The following is a 21,870-nucleotide window of genomic DNA, read 5'->3' on the forward strand; positions in this document are numbered from 1 at the left end:
CCTGCACAGAGTGAAACAAAAAGGTACACACACAAATAGATATGCACTTCCAACTCTCAGCTGACAAAAGCAATTTCAAGAGATCATATTGGAAGCACTGACCCCAAGATAACACAAAATAGCTGAAACACTATGTTTTATAAATAAAGAGATTTATGTTTATACTAGAGCAGACCAGCTACACCAAGAGTAATAGCTCAAGAGAGTCACTCTGAGAAGCTGGGCAAACCATATGGATTTGTGCATCCCACCATTGCTGTTGACTCACGCTCTTCTTCACATGCACATCAGCTAAAGGACAGGGATAGGAGTACAGGGAAGAATTCAAACTCCTGCTCCAGCATGGGGATGTACTCTGCTCCCACCAGGATGCATCCCTTTGTACAAGGTTTGATATTAAAGAGTCAGCCTTGTTACAAGCAGTACTCCTGTGCAGGCACAACCTTGTGCTTGATCTGTTAGGGACAATCAGGCAAATACTGGCCTACCAGCTAGGTTCAGGTGACTCCCACACCTCTTACAAGTTGGTTTCTCATGATTTCAAAAATGCAAATTATGAAGCCTGTTATCATAGAATGGAATCATTTAGGCAGGAAAAGACCTTTAAGTTCATCAAGCCTAACCATTAACCTAAAACTACCAAGTCCCTAAGCACCATGCATTTTAAATACCTCCAGGGATGATGATTCAACCACTTCCCTGGGTAGCCTCTCGCACTGTTTGACAACCCTTTCAGTGAAGTTTTCCTTAGTGTCACACTTAAACCTCTTCTGGCACAGCCTGAGGCTGTTTTCCCTCATCCTGTTGTTTGGGAGAGCAGAACAACACCCACCTCACCACAATCTCCTTTCAGGTAGTTGTAGAAAGCAATAACTCCAAGTCTCCTTCAGACTAAATTTCAGCTCCTTCAGCCCCTCCTCAGAGGACTTGTTCTCTAGATCCTATAATACCTTTGTTGCCCTTCTTGGGGCCTGCTTCAGCTCCTCAGTGTCTTTCCTGTAGCAGTGGGCCCAGAACTGAACACTGCACTTAAGACCCCGCCAGACTTAAGATCACCACCAGACATGAGCCTCAGCAGCGCCAAGTACAGGGTATTCGTCTCTGTGCATTCCCAAGTGGAAATGTGAGCAGCAAATGTGTCCCAAATCTTTACAATTTGATTTCCCACACTGGTGGGAAGGGGTGGAAGGGATCTCTAGAGATCTTCTAGTCCAACTCTCCTGTCAAAGCAGTTTTGTCCAAAGCAGGTTGCATACCCCTATCACAAAAAGAAAGGCAAATTCTGCTCAATCTCAGGCTTCACACCCTGCTTTAAGCAATCTCATTGGGCTGTACAGCAAGATTCAGATGTCTTCAGAGTGACACTAAGTCAAACTTGGAGATAATATATTTATACTTTATGATGATTCAATTTGCTGAAGAAGAATATATCACTATTCATAGGCTGTTAGTATAAAGCTAGACCAACACAGCTGGTTTTGCCTTGGTAAATTGAGATCCCTTTAAATCTCAGATACAAATCGATGCCTTGAGAATTACAATGGGAAGGTCTCAGCCCTCCTGTATTGATCCCAGCCCCACAAATAAGCTTTCAAAAGACATACGGCACAAGTTTTGCAGAACTCAGCTGGCCAGTCTCCTAGAAAACATATAATAACTCTCTCCCCTGGCCCCAAAACATTTATCTCGGGTAGCATGATTTCCTCAGATGGTAATAAATTGCTATTCTTTAGGTTAAAAGGGGGTTGCATGACTGGACAGATTTCCCTGGCAGATATTACAGCACACTAAAAAGACCTTGGAAGCTGCGCTTGTGTGGAAAGGTCCCTGTGACTGCCTGGGAAAGAAGCGGGCTCCTCATCTTCAGAGATGCCTTTGCAAGAGCAGACAAAGCAAACTTCAAAGGTGTTCTGCTCTGCTTTTTGGTGTTTTTCTTTAAGGTGCCTTCAACAATTCTTAAGGAGTTCTTAAGCCACCTTGAATTTAATTTCTCTACCCCAGGTTTAAAGAGAATTCCCATCTGTCACAGTTGCTTAAACCAGAATCAGTGTGCAAGAACTCATTCACCATGTTAAAAAATAACCCTTCAGTTACTAAATTCTCTGGGATCTTTTCCATGAAGACACAATCGCTGCCTAGCCCAGCAGAGCTACCAACACCACTCGACATTAACCCACCTACAAACGAGCACATGGATGCTGGTTCACGCAGTGAATGCTGCCACATCCATACTATTACCCTGTGCATATACCAGTGGTTTGGTTTCTATTCATGTTGCCTCTTGTGAAAACTTTAGCATGGTTCAGATAACCAGCCACCCCATAAAGACTGGGGACTTTTAGGAAGTGGAACCAGGGTAAAAATATGAAGATTGAAAAAAACCACTCTGCTAGAGTCCATTTAGGAAATAAAACACACAAGAAAAACAAACCAAAGAAGCAAAAAAACCCACCCCTCTCTGCCTGCTCCCAGCTTAGTGCATGTGAGTCTGGAGCAGGCTGAGCATTGACTTAACCAAGCATGGCTAAAGCTGGAACAGTAGCAAGAAAAGAGATTGCAATTCTCTCCAAACTGTGAACAAAAGATCCGAACAGCGGCAAAAAGCAATGAATCCTCTTCATTCACCAAAACCAACTAAGTGGGAACAAATTGTGAGTTTCCAGTCAGAGACAATTGGCCAGGAATAATTACAGGAGATGCTAAAGGCTGATTTAACTCTTTCTTCCACCCGCTCCTGCCAGGCGGCGGAAGGGAGAGCCGTAATAAGCGTTGCATGCTGCGACCCACGCCACGTAACAAGCAATTTACTTTCTCACAGAGAAGTTCATCCTGCTGAGAGAGCAGGTTTCCATAGATAAAAGATGGGATCTCAAAACAAATTAAGGCTATGTGAAGCATGCCTGCATTTTACTGCAGTAAATTCTGCCGAGCTCGCCTGTTGGCAGGGGTAAGCAGTCATGAGTCGAGCAGATACCAACCTGAGATGTATTAAATAAATGAACAAAGCTGAAGTTACTTCACCAAGCACAGTCCAGTGGAAGGAACAATAGTGGATGTAGGCTTCTCTCCATTTAATTTCATTTTCAACATTTCAATCCTTCATTATTTAATTTAACAACAACTTTGGGAGCAGTTTAGGTGGTAGGTGTAAGAATTGATTGGGGAAAAAAAACCCAACAAACCAACCCTAAATACTTCTTTCCTTGGAGATGGTGAAAGATGCTCTTAAAATCTGTTGTTTCAGATCATTACACTAAAGCATCGGGGGGTATTCTACAAGTGTTTTGAGATATTGCTGGGGTTTGTATTTAAAGAGCTGTGTTATCAGCTCCTAATAAACATTTAGCAAGTAGTACAGATAAGAGGGGTGTTTGAAAGAACTGCGTTTCCTGCGTCACTTTGTTTACCAGCCGATTGTTTTTGCAGGCATCTGTTTGGAAGCACATTTTGTTTTGATCCGTCCTTCCCAGCCTCACAGATAGGAAGAAATGCTGAAATTATCTGCAAATGAGGACCAGCACCTCCACGTTCAGAGAGTGTAGAGCAGGCAGAACAGAAACTGTTAATCTTAACAGCAACTGCTCAGCATAGGCATGTAATTAAATTTCTAACTGAAAGGGGAAAAGCCCCAAACAAACAACAATTTTACTGTTTGAAGCATGAGATACCTCAGCATAAAATTTTGTCAAAAAGCTACATAAAATCAGACCTTGGTTATTTTCTGTATCATGGCATTGGATTGGGGTGGATTTAGAGATGAAGACCTGAAGAGAGCTGATGACCTGAAGCTCATTTCTTTTGCTTCTTTCTCTGCCATAAAGGAGGTGACTGCCCTTCAACAAAACTCAGGCACCTGCTTCCATTTCAAGCTCTGGTAGACTCCTTTGCTCTTGGATTTTAAAATAGTCTATAAATCAGTCCTTGATGCATTATAACACTGGATGCAATAATGTAATAACTGCAAGTTAATTGCATTATAGTAATAGAATGATAACATAATAAGTATATGCAACTATGTAATAATATGATAATTCAAGCTAAAATGCCTGGATAGAAAACACAGAATCACACACAGTATTCCAGCACAGTGGGGATTAGAAGGGACCTCTGGAGATCATCCAGTCCAGCCCCCCTGCTAAAGCAGGGTCAGCAACAGCAGGTTGCCCAGGATTGCAATGTCCCTGTGGGTTAGGAATCTCTCCAGAGAATGAGACTCTACAACCTCTCTGGGCAGCCTGCTCCAGGGCTCCAGCATTCTCATAACAAAGAATTTTTTCCATCTATTTAGATGGAATCTACTGTGTTCCACTTTGTGTCAATTAGGATATTAGGAAGAAGTTCTATACAGAGAGAGTGATTGCCCATTGGAATGGGCTGCCCAAGGAGGTGGTGGAGTCGCCGTCATTGGAGGTGTTCAGGAGGAGACTTGATGGGGTGCTTGGTGCCATGGGTTAGCTGTTTGGGTGGGTTGGATTGGTTGATGGGTTGGACACGATGATCTTGAAGGTCTCTTCCAACCTGCTTTGGTTTATTCTAAATAAAGGTTTATTCTAAATTTCTCCTTGTCTATCACTGGGCACCACTGAAAAGAGTCTGGCCCCATCTTCTTGCCCCGTACCCTTTAGCTATTGATCAGATTCCCTTTCAGCTTTCTCTTCTTCAAGCTAAACAGCCCCAAGTCTCTCAGCCTTTCCTCCTCACAGAGATGCTCCAGGCCCTTCAATATCTTTGTAACCTCTGCTGGACTCTCTCCAGTAGTTCCCTGTCTCTCTTGAACTGGGGAGCCCAGAACTGCCTGCACCAGTAAACACTCAGTTCTTCCAACCCCCACTTCTGGCAGTATCACTCTCTAAGCATCCTGTAGTGCACGAGCAGGTGTAATTCACACCTTCAATTCATAGCAGTGATTTACTAGGAAATCTCCTGAAGTACACTTGCCCAGGGAGGATGGGGAATTTACTTTTTCCTGATTATGGCCCATTCTTTAACAGCTCAGTAAATATTTCCCTCATCCCTTTAATACACATTTGAAGGCTAAACAGCCCAAAGGAGGGAAATCAGTCAGGTATAAAAATAAAGAGCCATGCATGTTTCCATCAGGTTAAATATATATTTTGGCAGCAAATAAAACAGACTACAAGAATCACCACAAGAAGAATGCACAGATTTGGGGAAAGTTTGGCTGTTAGCCTCCTCCCAATCCAGAACAAGCAATCTCTAAGCAGACTCCAACAGACATATGTGCACAATGCGTAGGTAAAGGGTAGGGAAGTAGAAGAAAAGAAGGGAATCACTGTTACTTTAGATAAGATAAAGTAGGATCCATCTTTGGTGTTCAGAGAGCATTTTAGCAGTTGCCACCTTCCCTTGGAGTACAAGAGAGAGCCCCAGGAGCACTGACTGTGCAGGCATGTGTGCAGGGAAGCGAAGCCCAACCTGATCAGCAGGGACATGTCCATGGACACAGATTTGGAAGCCTTAACTGTGGAACATTTCACTGAGGGGCCCATTCTCCAGGGAAAAGCATTTCCTTGCCCTGTCTTGGGACACAGCCTGTTACACTTGTTCTCCTCCTCTTCTTCAAACCATAGACCTAGCGTTTACACATGCACAGAGAAAATCATACCCACCACCCATCAAACTGACACCATTTCAGGAATTTTGCTTATTAATAGAGACAAGCAACAGCAAAGTACATTTTAGAGCAATTCTTTCATTCTGAATTCACTTCTGAATCCTTCTTACAGGATTTATATTCATTGCTTTCTATGAATTCCACCACAGAAGTCCAACCTACTTTCTTTCCCACCTGGCTGGGTCAGCACACCTTCTCTCCTATTTTTTTCTCAGCTTATATTTCCACTTAACATTTATTGAAACCAATAGCATTTTGAGCTAAGATGTAAATTAGATGCAGATATTAGCATGTCTATACTAACTAACAATAATAATGGAGTGTACCTTCACTATGGCAAGGGTTTCAGGCTGAGAATTTTTTTATTCCTTATTTATTCCACCAAAGTCAGAGGATTTCTGGTGCAACCCCAGGAACAAAGAGCCTGATCACCTGCTTGATTGCAACCTCCATCAGAATTTCATTTTCCTCAGAGCATAAGAGCATTTTATAACATCACAAAAACCTTATATATGAACAGTAATGAACATAATCCTGAAAAACTCACATCACAGCCTCAGCCTCCACAAGCAGCAGCAGCATCTTGCTGAAAATAAGAGCTCAGGTGTAAACAACAGTTCTTGACCCTTGGGTTTAAGTAGATGAGCAACATCAACCTGTCAATCACTCACAATTGTTGTCATCTGCTCCTCATCTGCTTGCCATAAATCCCCACCAAATTCAACAGAGCTGTGCTGCTGGAAACACACAAATCTAGAGTAAGTGCAGCCCCAAAGCTGACCCACTCAGCTGCCAGCCGTTTCACTCCATCCTTTTGCCCCACTTGCCCAAGATAATCTCATTTAACCAGACCATTGCAGAGGGTTCACATAGCTCTTGTCACCTTCTGTGGGAATTTCAGCCCCAAAGTGTTTATAAGCTTAAAAAACAGAAGGCAAACAAGCCTAACATTCAAAACAGAGCTTGTAGCAGACAGCAGGATTTACCATGGGTATTAAGAAGCTTGTGGTGTGCATATGCTAACACCATGGCACGCAGCAAGCATGCAGCTCCCCTATTCCCACCACGGCTCCATCTAACCCTGCAGCAGCACATACCTGGAAACTGCATCTCCCTTTGTTCCTCCTTTTGCAGGCCTTGTGCAAGGAAAGCTGCAAGTTACTAAAGTACCCTTGGATTGTATTTTTATTTTTCTGTATTAGGTTGACATCTTGGTGCCAGGGATAAACCTTCCGCTCTCCAGATGATGCATCCTGCTCCCACAGCACACACTGTGGAGGGGAAAGGTGGCAGAGAGCCAGCTGGAGTTCTCCTCCTGACAACATATTTTTGCAGATTATGCAAAACCAGCAACATTTAGCTTTAGAGGAACATCACAGCTGTTCCCCTTACCCTGTCAATCCCAGTCTTAAACTTGCAACAGGTTTCACTTAGGAAGGAGCTAAAGTGCTCTGAAAGTGGTGCTTCCTACACACACGGCCCTGTACAACGTGAGAAGTTTAACAGCAACCCTTCAAGGACAGCACCAGCTCTACCAGCCAACAGAGATATCACAGGCTGCCAGGGAAGGGACCAGCATAGAAAACTGATTTTTCTCATCAGATCAGGTGCCTCTGCCAGATTTGCTTCTCGATGAATTATATAAAAAATGCTGTACCAGCCAAGCTCCATTCATTCATAGTTGTGCAAAGGCATTGATCAAAACCCAGAAAGTTCCTGCTCTGCCCCAGAAAGCTGAAATCAAGGAGCCCTTTGACCCCAAAGGCATCGCCCCTGCTCTGGCCAAGCAAAGCCAAGCTCAAAAGAGCACAGCACCTCTCCAGGGAGAGAAACCAGGCTAAAAAGCCTATTTACAGAGGTAAGGAGACTCAATGATGCATATTTAAGATGATGTTTTAATTGTAATACAGGAGGAGGCATTGCACTTGATAGTGCACAAAGTATTACAATGCTCCAGGCACTCATAAACTGTAAACTCTTCGCTTTGTGGCTGAAACCAGATTTTTTTGCCCATCAGCAGGACGCTCATCTCCTTATTAACGCATTCCTCCTAACAGCAGTACATGAGGATTTTACTAACATATTTCTAAGGGACCATATGGGCAAAATTACTTGTGAAAAACTTGAATATTAAACCCATAAATAAAATGAACTGTGATGTCTTATTGCACGATAAACCAAATGGAGGTGATGCTGAGTGTGGAGGTGTGTTCAAGGGAAACAGGGATGCAGCCCAACAAGCAGCACTGAAAGCCTCAATGTATATTGGAGCATCCTTCAAATCAAACAAGCAAGCAGGCAAACAAACAAGTTTCTCACCCAGCTGAATGACAGAAGTGTCCTAGAGATTTTCATGGTGTACACAGCCTGCAGACCTTCTCAGGCAGAAAGGATGTTAGTCCCCACACAATGCCAAAACAAACAAACAAAAGAAGAGAAATTGATCTAAAAGTTGTAGGTGCAAGTTAGGTCCCAGCCTCAGCTTGCAGAAGCGAGTCTGTTGTTTCACCCCAGAGTGGCTGCACGTTGTGATGGTCATTTGCACAAATATGTGCAGAGGAAAGTGGGGTCAGGTCCTGCTGCAGTCCCTCTGCTCAACTCAGGGTCCCCAGCCGTTCTTGCTGATGTGGCTGAGCCTCCATATCTCCCATTGATTTTATTTTTATTGTCCATTAGTGCCATTTCTAGAGCTCTGAAACAAGCCACGATGGGGTCCCAGGTTTATGGCACGTTACACAATCCAGCGCTCAGCTCTCACAAGGGACAAGAGCATCAGAAGAGAGAAGATTGTATGGCTAAAGCTATTAAACTGCAGCAAACCTTCATTGATCTTATCTCCTTTTTTCTTTATGTTCTACCAAGAGGCCAGTGAAAATATAAGAGCTATTGAAAGACTGGAAAAGGTTGAGGGACTTGAAGCTTTGTTTCTTTCACTGAAGTTCAGAACAGGCAGGACAATCACAGGCTCCTGTGTAAGTCTAGGAAAAAGCCTTTGGTCAGTCCAAAGCATCTGAATGATGGTTATGTCTTTAACAATTTTATTCCATGCCTGATTGCTTGTGGCAGCCAGTAGACAGTGGTTGCTCCAAAGTAGCTGCTGATAAACCAGAGTAACATTGGAAAAAAAGTACCCATGGGTGAGCTCTTACATGACAACCACGATGCAGGGCAAGGTTATAACCTGTGGGAAACCCCACCTCCTTTTGTTAGGATCTTTTCATCACTGTCCAGGTTTGATGGGTTTGCTAACACCATGCCTAGGACTTGGTTTGGTGGCATGAAGAGACAGAGTTGTACTTGTTCATGCAGCTCAGCTAAATGTGTGTTCAACAAACCACAAACTCCATTCAGTGGAAGCAGGGTTAGCTTCAAACACCAGAAATGCAATAGTTAAGTTAAACTCCAGCAGCTCTTCAAAGGTATTCGAAGAGAGCAGAGGTGGTGGCTGTGAAATGAAGCAATACACAGGAGGAGGGGTGTGGGGGGGTCTGCACAAAGGGTTGGTTTCACTTGCAGATTTGCAGGATTATTGATGTCCTCAGCTCTCCTGTACTCAAGGCAGAGGGTTGCCAACAGCTGCGTTTGATGGGCAAGGGGAGTAATGAATTTCTTATCACAGGGAGACGTTATTTCTCGAATCTAATCTTCACTGATATTGGCAAAGAATTTTCATAGCCTCTTCATCTACTCATATTGAAGTCATAGTTTTAAAATAATACAGAAAGATTTATTTTTATTAGAAGTTGCATGGCAGGTTGTCAGCTCCACTTTGCCCAGTAATGGACACCCAGGAAAGGCAGAGTTCAGAGCCCACCCTCAGCAACAAGATCCCATGCAGAAGATGGCAAATACCTCCTAGGAGGCACAGAAAGGCAGGAGGCAAGAAATCTCGTGCTAAATAAACATGTCATCCCAACAGCAGCGAGCATGAAACACTAGCCTGACTGCTGCACACTTCTAATGCACCTCAAGGTGTGTTGGAGGTCTCAGGGCAATCATTTCCAAAGCACTGTGCAGAGCTGGCATTCAGCGTGTTTTTCAGGGAAAGAAATCTCTCCCCTTTATTTGTCCAAATGCAGCCCAGGACTGCAAGACCTTGTGAGGGGATCTGAAGGGTTAAACACTTATTTCTGCTCAAACGTGTTGCAAATGCATTTGAAGTGACCGTTGCACGAAAGGCAAGGAGCTGCTCTCTCTCTCTCTCACTCTCTCTCTTTTTTTCATTTATTTTATTGAGAGTTGTTAAAACTAAAAATTCCCATATACACTCACTTCCCTTTAGAGGTCTACTGGGGTTGGTTTATTCCTCTGCTTTGATATGCAAACGGGCAGCTTGCTTTCCTGCAGGGGACACTGGATGCTGTCCAAGGAACACAGAGGAGATGTCCTGTCAGGAGAGCAGCCTGGCCGCCTCGAATGGTCCTTGGGCAGCACTGAGAGCCAAGCTTGTGTTTTGGCTTCAAAATAAAATACCTTTGTTAATAGGTTTTCCTTCCAATATAAATGTTTATATATTTACCCTGCTAGTCATCTCTGCTGGCCAATAGCAAGAAAACAACAGTTGAGCTGTTCCTTTTCGGTCAGCATGTTACTAAACTTGTATTCTGCTTTTGAAGACACTGTTCATGCTGCCCTTCATTTATGTCACAGAATGCAGGTTATTTAAGGAGCACTGACACCATTCAGCTGCAATCAACCGCTGCATTTTTAGAACTGTGATAAATTTACTTCTCCTAAGTAGTTTTTCCTCGTTAGATTTCTATCTGACCCATTTTGTGGGGAAGAGAGGAGGAAAAGGACATTTTGGTTTCCGTTGATGTCCAGTGATAGGGAAAGGGGCAATGGGTGTAGGCAGGAGCAGAAGAGGTTCCACAAGAACATGAGGAAAAACTTTTTCATTATGAGGATGTTGGAGCCCTGGAGCAGGCTGCCCAGAGAGGTTGTGGAGTGTCCTTCTCTGAGACATTCAAAACCCACCTGGACTTCGCCCTGTGTGACCTCCTCTAGGTGGTCCTGCTCTGGCAGGGGGTTGGACTGGATGATCTTTGGAGGTCCCTTCCAACCCCTGACATTCTGTGATTCATTTCCTGGTCCCTTTAAGTTTCACTCTTTCTCACTTTCTTGTTTTCTGCCTTTTCTTTTCACTGACATAATGGAGTACCTATAAAAAAAGATTAAATGGGACCATAAAGTTTTATTAATGCCTTACATCATTGATATCTTCTCTGTATTGATAGTTCCACTTCCATTATTGCTACTTAGGCATTTAATTAGTGATTCATACAGTATGTTGTAAACTACAGCATTAGTGTTAACCATCTATATAAGAGCCCCCATTATGTAAAAACTCTTCCCAATATCGTAATTGGAGTATAGTTATCCACTTTAACTGACTTGAATTAGATTATTATAGATTAATTTATAAAAAGTTACTTGTAAAGGACATTGAAGATCATCGAATATTAAGAGTGGAACTTCATTACAATAAAATGGACTTCAAGAACAATGGCACTGCCTGAGTTTTATATAAATCCATTACAATCTTCTTGTAATGGGAACAATAACTGTTTAATCTGGCAACTCAGTGATACTTAAGGATGGAAAGACAGACTGTTAAGAAGAAAGAGGCATGCAGGATTAAAGGGAGGGTGTGCACTTAAACCCTGGCTAAAGCAGCAGAGAGAAAATGTGCTCTTTGGAGAGGAGCATAGGATAGAACATGGAATTCTTGTGCGGAAGGAGCACACAGAAAGCCAAATTATTCAGAGGATGAAGGCTAAATACTATAACCAGTTGAGATTAATATGAGCTCTGAAGAAATTATTGATCCAAATGGAGTTACTCCATATTTATACCACTATAAAAAAAGAGCAAAATCTGGGACACCTCCCCAAAAAAAGCTCTTCACGTTTTTACCTGCCTTCTCTCTCCTACCACCATCTCCATCATTTCACTGAACTCAGGAAATGACAGGGTCTGCAGGACAACATTGCTGACCTGGCAAATCTGCAAAGGAAGCACCAAGCTTAGTCCACCTTTTGACCTTGGTGTAAGGGACATAGAAGTAAAAGTTCCTGTAAATGGCACATTCCCACGTGTAACCTCCACGTGCCTCTGTACCACTTCTAATGAGCAGAAGGCCACAGACACTCTTTTCACGCCCAAGCTCTGTACTTTGTCCTATACATCCAAGACCCTCACTCTTTACCAAAGAGATGAACAGATAGCAGCCTACTCTTTGCTATCAAGGTAGGTCTCAAAAAATCATCTCTACAGGCTTTATAGGGGCTTGACATCATCAAGCACAGCTGAAGGATTTCACCAGTCTCTGATTTTTGTGGCCATGTGTAACTGCAATGAGTCCAGGCTTTGGGATGTGCAGAGTCATTTTTCCCCTGCAGTTTTGTCCTTTTCAGAACAATGCCACTTTTTCTGACAGATAATAGATCACAGACTTACAAGATTCTGTAACACTTACAATAACATTCTCTCCAGTTTCCAGAGCTGATTTTGCCATGGTTGAGCATTTGCCTGCCTTTTGAAGACAGATTTAATAGATACAACATGCCACAGCCTGGTGTTTGGTCAGGGTTAGCAGTACTGTGCTTGCCACCTGCATATTTGTAGGGTCCCTGAGCAGCCACGCTGCATTTCATCTAGGAGGCAGGAGCTCCAGAAATCATTCCACTGAGTTAATCAAACAGCCTGTCTAGCCTTACTACCGCCTGTTGGGCACTATTTCACAGGCAGTGTCACTGGGAATGGCACAATAACAGCGAGGCTAATGACATTTAGAAATGGCACAGAGCTGGAAAATACCAGAGCTACAGGGTGAAAAACTGCTCACCCCAAGGGCAAGCTCAGGAGAACATCCCCTGGTGACACGAGCAGTGCTGACCTATACATCTGCAGGCAAGGTCTCCAACTAGTCTTTGACACATGCAATTCCTGTTGCTTATCTCTTGGACATCTCTCATCTTTTTAAGGTTTTTGCCACACACAGCTTCTGCTTCCTTCAGGCTTTTTGGGCTCTTGCCCACAACTTGCTTCAGACCTCTCAGATTCCCTCTGAAGAGTCCAACTCATCTGTTTAGATTAAATCCTCCACATTTTCTACTCTGATTGTCACCCCTGTACACACCAAGAGGTGAAGCTCTCGGTCAGTATGAAATAGGGTTCAGCATGCAATTTGGCCCAAATGGGCCAGGAGAAGCCTACCAAGCTTGACCCAACTCTCAGCACTGATTTCCCATATGATACAGAGTCAGGTCAGGGCCTTGGACTATAGCTTTTACCTGGCTTTGGAACATCATTACAATAAAAAGGTAAAGGATTCATAACAACAACTCCTTCCCACTGGCACAGTGAGAATTCCTAGGCCTAGCTCCTTTGGGCACACAAGTTCTTTGGAAGATGCTCCAGGATGGAGGTCATGGATGCATGACCATGGACGGTCAGAACACCTGTCAAGGATCAATGCCCCATAAAAAGAAAATAAAAGACAGAGCTCCCAACTGCACAGTCAAACACATACCTTTACACTCAAATAGATGTCTTCGTCAACATCAACCTGTAAAGCCATGCAGGAAGAAGTCAGCACTCTGGGGTGTATGTAAGGCTCTAACCAGAGCAGCCACATTAGAGAAACAAAGCCTACAGTAGGCAGTGTCCATAATAGAGGTTAATGCACAGTGGGAACAGAACCAAGCACAGTGTTCCACCACTAACTTCCCTGCCCAACAGCCTACTGTCTCCTCCTGCCTTTTGCCTGGGATAGCTAAAGGCACTTCTATTGCATCTCACTGTTAAGATCACTTTTCCTTATGCTGGTTTAAATCACATTTATTTTTTTTTCCATCTCTGAAACATCTCAGAAACCAAAGTCCTGTTTTTATGGAACTGATCTGAAATTCTTTCCAGTTCCCAGCTCCCTCTTTGCTCTGCATTTCCCTTCCTTCAACCATTTCAAAACCATTTATTTTAAGATAATCTGAGTGTGGTACAGAGAACACAACCTAGCTCTGGCTGCCCATGCTGTTCCTGCAGTCTCTCTCTGGCCATAAATTTTGTAGGAGTGCAATAGAATGCAAAACACATTAGCAGTAACGTGCTGAAATCCCTGCGCTACAGGGGAAATGGGAAATGCAACAGCACATTTACAACTTTGGCCAGCAAAGTACCAGCTCTATTCATTGATCTCATTAAAGACCAATCTACATTCAGGGAAGAATAAGATTGATGAGCTGTTAAGGCTCTTTAAACACACACACACAAAAAGTTACCAACTACATGCATGTGTAAACAGCTCAGAGAGAAGCACTAGAGTCTCTCTGCTCCTTCAGCCTGATGGCAAGAATAACTCTGCAATGTGGTCCCAAGAACTGGATCTGAACCTGCTCTGCCACTTACACAGCCACCAGTGCACATGTATTAACAATGTGTTTGAGTTCCAATTCAGGTATAAACAATGTATTTAAGTTCCAATTCAGATATTAACAATATATTTCACTTTAAATTGCTCTGGCAGTTTAATTCTGCTTTTAATTCTTACTTTACCAGAAAAGTAAAATAAGAAAGCCCACATATGTATTTTGAAGGCCTAACCTGCAACACCCCCTCATCCATGCAGAGCTCAACCCAAACATTATGGAATCCTCTTCCTGGGAACCTGGATCTTTATCCTGGGTCTGCCCCTTTTGGAAAAGGATTTTTGATTCTCAAGTTTCCCTACCTGAAAAATGGGAATGAGAATACTTGCACAGCTCTGGAGACCAGGAATGTAAAGCACTCCATTGGTGCAAGGTATTACTGTGTTGATGATGATGAAATAAGCTTTCATACATTGCTAAATTATTCAAGAACATCTACTACGGTTTCACCCCTGGCAATCCCAGAATGCATCTCAGTGCCATTACTCTGCAGGGAACAGCAGTGTTGAGTAAATGGCTATGAAACTCATATATTAACCTCACTTGGTGGCTGGAATATTCATTTCTTGGAGTCGTTTTGAGCATGAAAAGAAAATCTTCACTCTTAGAAATCATCTTTAGCTGACACATTAAGGAGCAGAGCTGAACAAATAATTTCCAATGAATAATGTGATGAATTTATTTTCTTTCTCCCTGTCCCCAGGCAGAGTGGGATTTCCTCAGATGTATTTGTTATTCAAATGTATTCAACAACTATCCTTTCAGTGTTTTTCTTCAATGTTTATTGTGCCTGAATCTGCACAATATCCTCCTTTCCTTTCACTTTCAGCTGTGGGCTTTGGTTTTGGGGTTGGCTTTCATTAATCACCCTGGTGGGTAGAATGGATGAGAAAATAGATTTGCAGTGTCTTTATAACAGATAAAGTTAACAACATACATGGAAGTGCGTGCCTACGGCAAGCCCCCTGCCCAGAACTAGCTGCAGTGTTAACCAGGGTGTTTGGGGGGGATTTTGCATTGCCCTCTGTGGCTGGCCTCTGAAGGAGCAGGTGAGGCAGGCTGCATGTTAACCGTGCTGTCCACGAGCTGTTACTCACATAGAATCTAACATGCAGCATCTCAGAGGAGCCCAGCAACTTCGCCCACCAAAGCACAGACTCTCTGACATAAGGAGAGGAACTGCTGAGGATTTTTTTTCGCAGTTTGGACAGCCTCTTAACGTGTTAAGAGAGATGTCTTGTCAAGGATATTTTCAGTTTTGTCGTTTTCTTTATTGCAACCTATGGGGTTGGCACATTCTGGAGCCATCCTAATGTATTAGCAAAAATATGGCCTTGGCTGTTAGCCTTAACTCTGCTGTCAACCTGGCAGAGGATGCTTCCTTTTCCTGCTGCAAGTTTTCCCTCTATAAAAGGTGGATGATATCAGTTTGAGAGACCCCTTGACCCAGGTACTATGTTCATTTATAGCTATGGAGTTAGCTAAAGGAAAGAGACTTCCCAGCAATGAGTGTCCAGAGATGTAGTTCTGGAGTTCAGTGAGTAAATCAAAGTTGTAGCTTGTTCACTCACGCTTAAAACAAAGTCTGAGCACATACTGCACGTATAAGCTGACTTGAGCATGATCTGAAATGTCCCATGGCAGTTTCCCTCTGCACCAAGAGATATTTGAAGTACAGCCTTACATTATTTTGGTTTTTTTTTTTACAGTGGGTTTGCTACTGAAGGGACTGGCTACAGAAAGGGAAATAAAACAGGTAATCAATAAACTGGGATTGTGATATATTAGCAGGCATCCCCAATCATTAGCACAGCATTATCCATTATCAGATTCATAAGCAAGGAACAACTGGAAAAATATGTTGTTGTTGCTTGTGAGGCAGTGCTTTTTTCCCCCCTACAGCTTCATTCAAAATAAGGCACCAAATTTTGACATAAGGGTAGAGGTCACTCCTTACAGACAGCTGCTTCTGCCTTTAATGAAACTGGCAGCAAGTCTCAAGTGCCGCCTCTACGAGAACCACTCAGTGGCCAAAATCACCTCGTTGGCAACTGAAACTAAATAATTCAATTATTTAGCTGAAACAATGATATTTCAGGCAGTTGCTGGCCCACCCTCAGTGCCGTCTCCCTTCTTCAAATGCTTCAAGAAAGGCCAATACAAGGGCTGGGAGTGACTAAAGTGGGGGCCAGTTCTGCTTCTGTGGAAACAGGCACTTGGGAAAAGCCACATCAACATTTTGTTTCTCTTTCTGACACGCCTTCCCTTTCCTCTCATTAAAGTTATATGCCACCAGTTAAGTTTGCTTGCACAGTTCCAGCTTCTGTCAATGCATTTGCAAGAAACAGGGCACCCAGAAAGGTTTGAGGGGCTAGGAACCGGCACCGCCGCTGTGTGCCCCATCCTTAATGAGTGCCCGTTGCCTGCGGGACTGACTTTCAGAGAGAGAGTTTTTACATCAGTTTTACAAAGAAACATTTTTCCTCTCAAAACAAAAACTTAAAAGTGAATCCTTTCTGTCTCTCTTCCCACTCTCCACATCTCCGAAAGCCCGGGGAGCGGGAAGGAAACGCCGCTTTCAGTGAGAGATTCGTTTCCCCTCGCCTTTGAATTCTTAAAAGCAGAACATTGTTTCATACTCTTCCAAATCTGCGCTCCCTTCCCCGACTCTCACCTTACCTTCTCTTCCTCCCTTTTCTTGATGACTATTTTCTTTCTTCCTCACTGTTTTTCTTTCTTCTCGTCTTCTCCTAGCTCTGCTCCTCTTGTTTCACCATCTGGTTCTGCTCTCCTTATCAGGCTCCTTCCCTCTGCCACAAGCCTCATTTTCCCCCGCTTCCACCTTCCCCGTCTTTGTCTCTCCTCGCCTTTCTACTCACTCCTTTCCTGTCCCATTTCCCCCAAGGTTTTCAAAGCGAAACACAGCTCGGGCCAGTTTTCCCTTCCTGCCTGCTCTTAATTGAGTACTTCATGAAGTCTCTCTTCTGGTGGTAGCTTTGCAACTTTCCAGCTCGCTGTTAAACAAGACAGGGATGGCACCAGACAAACACACAACTGAAAACCAACCAGCCATGGCCAGAAAATTATCCTTGAGGATGAAAGTTGCAGTTCCCCCTGGGTTTATTTTACTCTTTCTTTTCTTTTTCCTATTTTGTTTTTTTTGGTATTTCAGCACTTGCTTTTTAAATTCCTTTACCCTTTTCCACGCTCCTTGAAGATGCAAGTTGGCCTTTAATATACAGTTAAAATAACAATAATAATTAAAAAAATCATCTTATCAGGAACCTTTATGCATGTTCAGTGCTGAAGCAACAAGTAACTAAATTGGTAGCCTTTTTGTTTCCTTATCGTGCAGATCTACTCCTGAATGCTAACAAGCAGCTCTTTATATACTTTGTCCACTTGATAATAGGCTAATAATCTTATCACGATGTTTTCACGAACTTGGACTAGGTGTACAAAGTTAGGGCTGGAAATATGGGAAATTACCAAGTCATGCAACGTGGCAGAGGTATTAGAAGGAATTTCTCCTATTTCGCAGGGAAATATTGCCAATTATTGTAGCTGTCAATTTAACAATAGGCTTATTCACTATGGTGTTTGATTAATGTGAAATTATTCAGTTGGCTACCTTGTAGTTGGCCTATTTTTGTGTCCAATTAGTATGCTAATAATGGTAATTATGTTCTATACTGCATGTCTCATCACCTAGAGGGTTTTTAAAATGATAAAATAATGAGAATAAACAAGCTGATGCTGACATTCACTGGGCCATTCTAATTACTTACTGAGAGCACACTAGGGAATCAACACTCAACCAAAGAAAATGATTCTTGCTTACTTTGTTAAAACTACTCTTTTCAAAGAGCATTAATAGTTTGCTGCTGTTCTCTTTATTACAAGGGACTGCACTATTTTCCCTTTTATTTGCCCTGTTAATGTACAGTACCAGGGAAAAAAAAAATAAAAAGAAAGAAAGAATATAGAAGAAGATAATCAAATTATGTTTGACTGGAGCAATAGCTGTTTGCAGGGGGTGTCAGGAGAAAAAAAAACAAACACAACCGAAACAACAAATAACTAATTGCTGAATTATACACCTTTGTAATGGCTACCATTTATTTCTGCACTGGGTGATAAACATGCCACCACCTTTCTCACCAAGGGAAGGAGGCATTTGTTTCAGTGGTGCTGCCCCGGTGTGATGAAGAACTGCCAGCAGCATGCCCCAGGGTGGGCTTCCCTCACCTGTACTGCCTGCTGTTGGACCCTCAGCCACTCTGCACTCTCCTCCCACCCTTTTCCCCATGCTTACAGACCCCTTGAGGGAGGCTGAGTGTTGGGAGTTTGTAAAGATTATGCCCTCACAAAACCTATTTTCCGATGAAAGCTTTATCATAACCAATAGCAAACACCCTTGTTGATGCTAACAGCCAGCTTTAAAACAATGCCTGGCATCTGCATGCAAACATGAAGACACCACAAATATATGCATTTCATGTATACAAACACCACTTTTCTTCTTAGCCCTGCCTCTTCCAGCCGTAGCAGCGTGCTGCTCACTGGCTGCTTCAGAGCAGTCAGCTGAGGATGACACTCGAGACATCTGTTGCTCTAACACTGGAATAAAGAGTCAGGATTTTCCAGTTTCAGCACAGAGTCAGTCAAGTACAGAAGGTAAAGGTGAACAGAGGTTGTGGGGATTTTGAATGCCTCATAAATCAGTTCAGGGTTTAGGCACTGACTGATTTCCCCATCTCCTCAGCCCCCAAGAATGAAAAGTTGGATGAGAAATGTCATAATGAAGGAAAAGCAGTGTTTGAAAAGTTACTATTCTGAGTTCAAGGGAAGCTGTGTGAAAACTTCAGGTAGCTGAAGGGATGCAAGAAAGTTGCAGACCTGAAGCAAGCAGGTATGCAGACAGCAGTGTGTCTGGTATGCCCTAACCCTCAAACTGACTCATTGTACAGAAGATGGATGCTGAAATACCTCCAAGGTTCAGATTCCAGGCTGTCTCAAGAAGCCTGTTTCAAACTATGAGCTGTGATTACAAAGGTTGTTTGAATGCAAATCCCCACAAAGACAATCTAAAGAAAGAAATAAACAATGCTGTAAGTTTATATTGATGCTCATATTTTACTTCCCATAGTAGTAAGCTTTAAGAGACTCCATCACCAAGCTGAGCTGGGGTGCTGGTTGTAAGTGCTGTTTGCTGACATGGAGCAGGGGCTGCTTTTAATAAAGGATGTAATATGTGACATGTTAACAGGGAGTCATTTCTGCACCATATATTGGTTACTCCTTTCCTGTCATTTTGAGTTATGTCTCAATATATCTCACTTGTTAAAGTAACTAACAACAGGCAAAACAAAAAAGTTACGCTAATCTGGGAAAAATAACAATAAATGAGAGGTCAGATATTCCAAAGCACATTTTCCTTGCAAGATAGCAGATCTATGCTCGACTTAGAGCCACAGCTGCAGCACTAAACAGAAAAAATCTTTGGGTGTGCTGCTTCTGCCTCCTCACCACTGTAACTAACAGGCAAACAAAAGGCTATGGTAATCCGGGAAAAAACAATAAATGAGAGAGCAGATATTCCAAAGCACACTTGCCTTGCAAGACAGCAAATCTACCTTCAAGTTAGAACCAGAGCTGCAGTGGCAAACACAAAAATCTTTGGGTGTGCTGGTTCTCCCTCCCCACTTAGGTAGGAAAACTGAAGTAGCTAACAACAGGCAAACAAAAAGTTATGGTAATGTGGGGGGGCATGGGGGGAAATAACAAACCCTGAGAGTTCAAATATTCCAAAGCACATTTTCCTTGCAAGATAGCAGAACCAGAGCTGCAGTGCTAAACAGAAAAATCTTTGGGTGTGCTGGTTCTCCCTCCCCACCTCGGAAGGAAAGCTACACCCTTGAATCATTGAACAGGAGCTTTATCTTCCTTTTTCTTTTTTGCTTTTTGGTGAACAGTCTGCAGTGTTTCTTTTCCAGCCCATGGTATGGATGTTTGTGCAGAAGGGCTGTGTGCAGCCAGGGGTCTGTTCAGGGAGGCAGAGGAACGTTCTGAAGCGCTGTGTGAATTCCACAGCCCGCTACAGGCAGGGGAAATCTTCCTGGCGGTCGCTAATTATTTTGGGCATGATTTTTTTTCTTTATTGCAGAATCACGAGCTAATGGAGAAAAGGGAACTTCTGTAAATGTATTTGAAACCAGTGGCTATTTGTGCCTTTTGTCATTAGGGAGATCACCAGCAGTGTTTATGCCCCAACTGCTGAAGAATTATCGCTTTAATCAATTCTTGAGAGACACAAATTCAGAGCGACAGCTTCACTCTGAGGTACGTTGAAAGCGTTCAGCGTAGAGTTGAGGAGAGTCACCACTGCCTGAGATAAATGCAGCAGCCTTGGCAGCTAATATATTCCATAATCTTAAGCTGTTTTTAAAAGGAAGACTGAATGAGCAGGAAGGTAATTTTCAAGTGAAAGCTGGTAGCGCAGGAGCTAATAATTAACTGCTGTACAAAGGTGATCTGGATCAACTCATCTGTAAATCCTGTAACTTGGGGTAAGGGAAGAGTTGCTATAAATGACAAATCATGCCAAGCTGCAGATACCTTCTACTTGATAACCTCAGCAATTAACATCTCCCAGTAAATTCTAGGGCAGTGTCTTTGATTTAGGGCACAATTTGATGTCCTGTACATCATTAGTTTGGTGAGCTTTTGCCAAATTAAGGAGTGATTAGGAAGTACAAATAAGTACTTTCAAGAAGTGGCAAACATAAATATGTGCACTTGTATAGAAGGCTTAGAGATGGATATATTATTTATGCAAATAGTCTTACAGTATGTAAATATTTGAGGAAGGGGGGGGGGAGGGAAGGGAGGGAAGAACAAGCAAAGGCAAATCCTGCACCTAACTTGTTAAAATCTCCAGAAATTTTCACTGAAAATCTGAACTGTTGTTGATTTCTAGGTGTAGTGATTGATATTGTTCAATATGTCATTCAAACCCACCGTGTTAGAGAGTTGGTGGCTTTTATAGGTACAGTAAGTTTGGAATCTGATGGGGGAGAAAAAGCAAAACCACAAACAAACCCCCAAAAGAAACCTGGAGGAAATGTAAACTTGGTTCTGAGATTTCAAATCTCAGCAGCTACAGCTCCAAAGACTGATTTGCAAAATCCAGATTCCTGCTTGGGCATTGGCTGCTGCTGTGAGTTAAAGTGTTTCTAATACTAGCTAGCAAAAGCAGTGGCTATTTCTCACAGCTCCAAGTACTGATCACTATGCCTGGAGTTTTTTGTGGAGGGCAGAAGAAAACTGCTTGTTTGGGTTTTGGTTTTTATTGGACCATGAAAAAAAATTAGGAACTTGCGATGATCTTGAAGGTCTCTTCCAACCTGGTTTATTCTATTCTATTCTCTTCTCTTGCTGTTTGCTGAGTGCTGCCTGTTGAATTACCTAGGAGCTACAATTTCCTGCTTTAACCCATGGGTGAGGTTGTGGGGCTTTTATTATTATTTTATTCTTACTTCTGTAGATTTTAAATTGCTATTATTTGAACTTCTAAATGCTTCTGCAATTAAGGTAAGCAAATACATATCTTCCTGAAGTTTGCTCCCGGTTAGCAATTTCCCTCAAGTCAAAATTTAGTAGGTTCCAGATGAAAAAAAAAACAAAAACAAAGAGGCAGAAAAGAGAGAAAAGTAGTGCAGAAAACCAAGTAGACTTTTCTGGCAAGTCAGTCAAGCCCACATTACTTCAAAGCTGATGCAGTGCATGCAGAAAGCCATAGAAATC

General features: G+C 42.7%; 1 long non-coding RNA gene across 1 annotated transcript in view; it reads right to left on the reverse strand.

The window, feature by feature from the left end:
* The window catches only part of LOC137450680 (uncharacterized), a 47,751-nt gene extending 30,831 nt beyond the window's left edge, over nt 1-16,920 (reverse strand). The window contains exon 1 of the long non-coding RNA XR_010989615.1: nt 16,744-16,920. This is a non-coding gene — a long non-coding RNA (uncharacterized lncRNA). The remainder of the gene's footprint in view (nt 1-16,743) is intronic.
* Between the last annotated feature and the right edge of the window lie 4,950 nt (nt 16,921-21,870).

This window comes from Melanerpes formicivorus, unplaced genomic scaffold, assembly GCF_026170545.1.
Source record: "Melanerpes formicivorus ecotype bairdi unplaced genomic scaffold, bMelFor1.0.p_v2 SCAF_37, whole genome shotgun sequence".
NCBI classification, from domain to species: domain Eukaryota; kingdom Metazoa; phylum Chordata; class Aves; order Piciformes; family Picidae; genus Melanerpes; species Melanerpes formicivorus.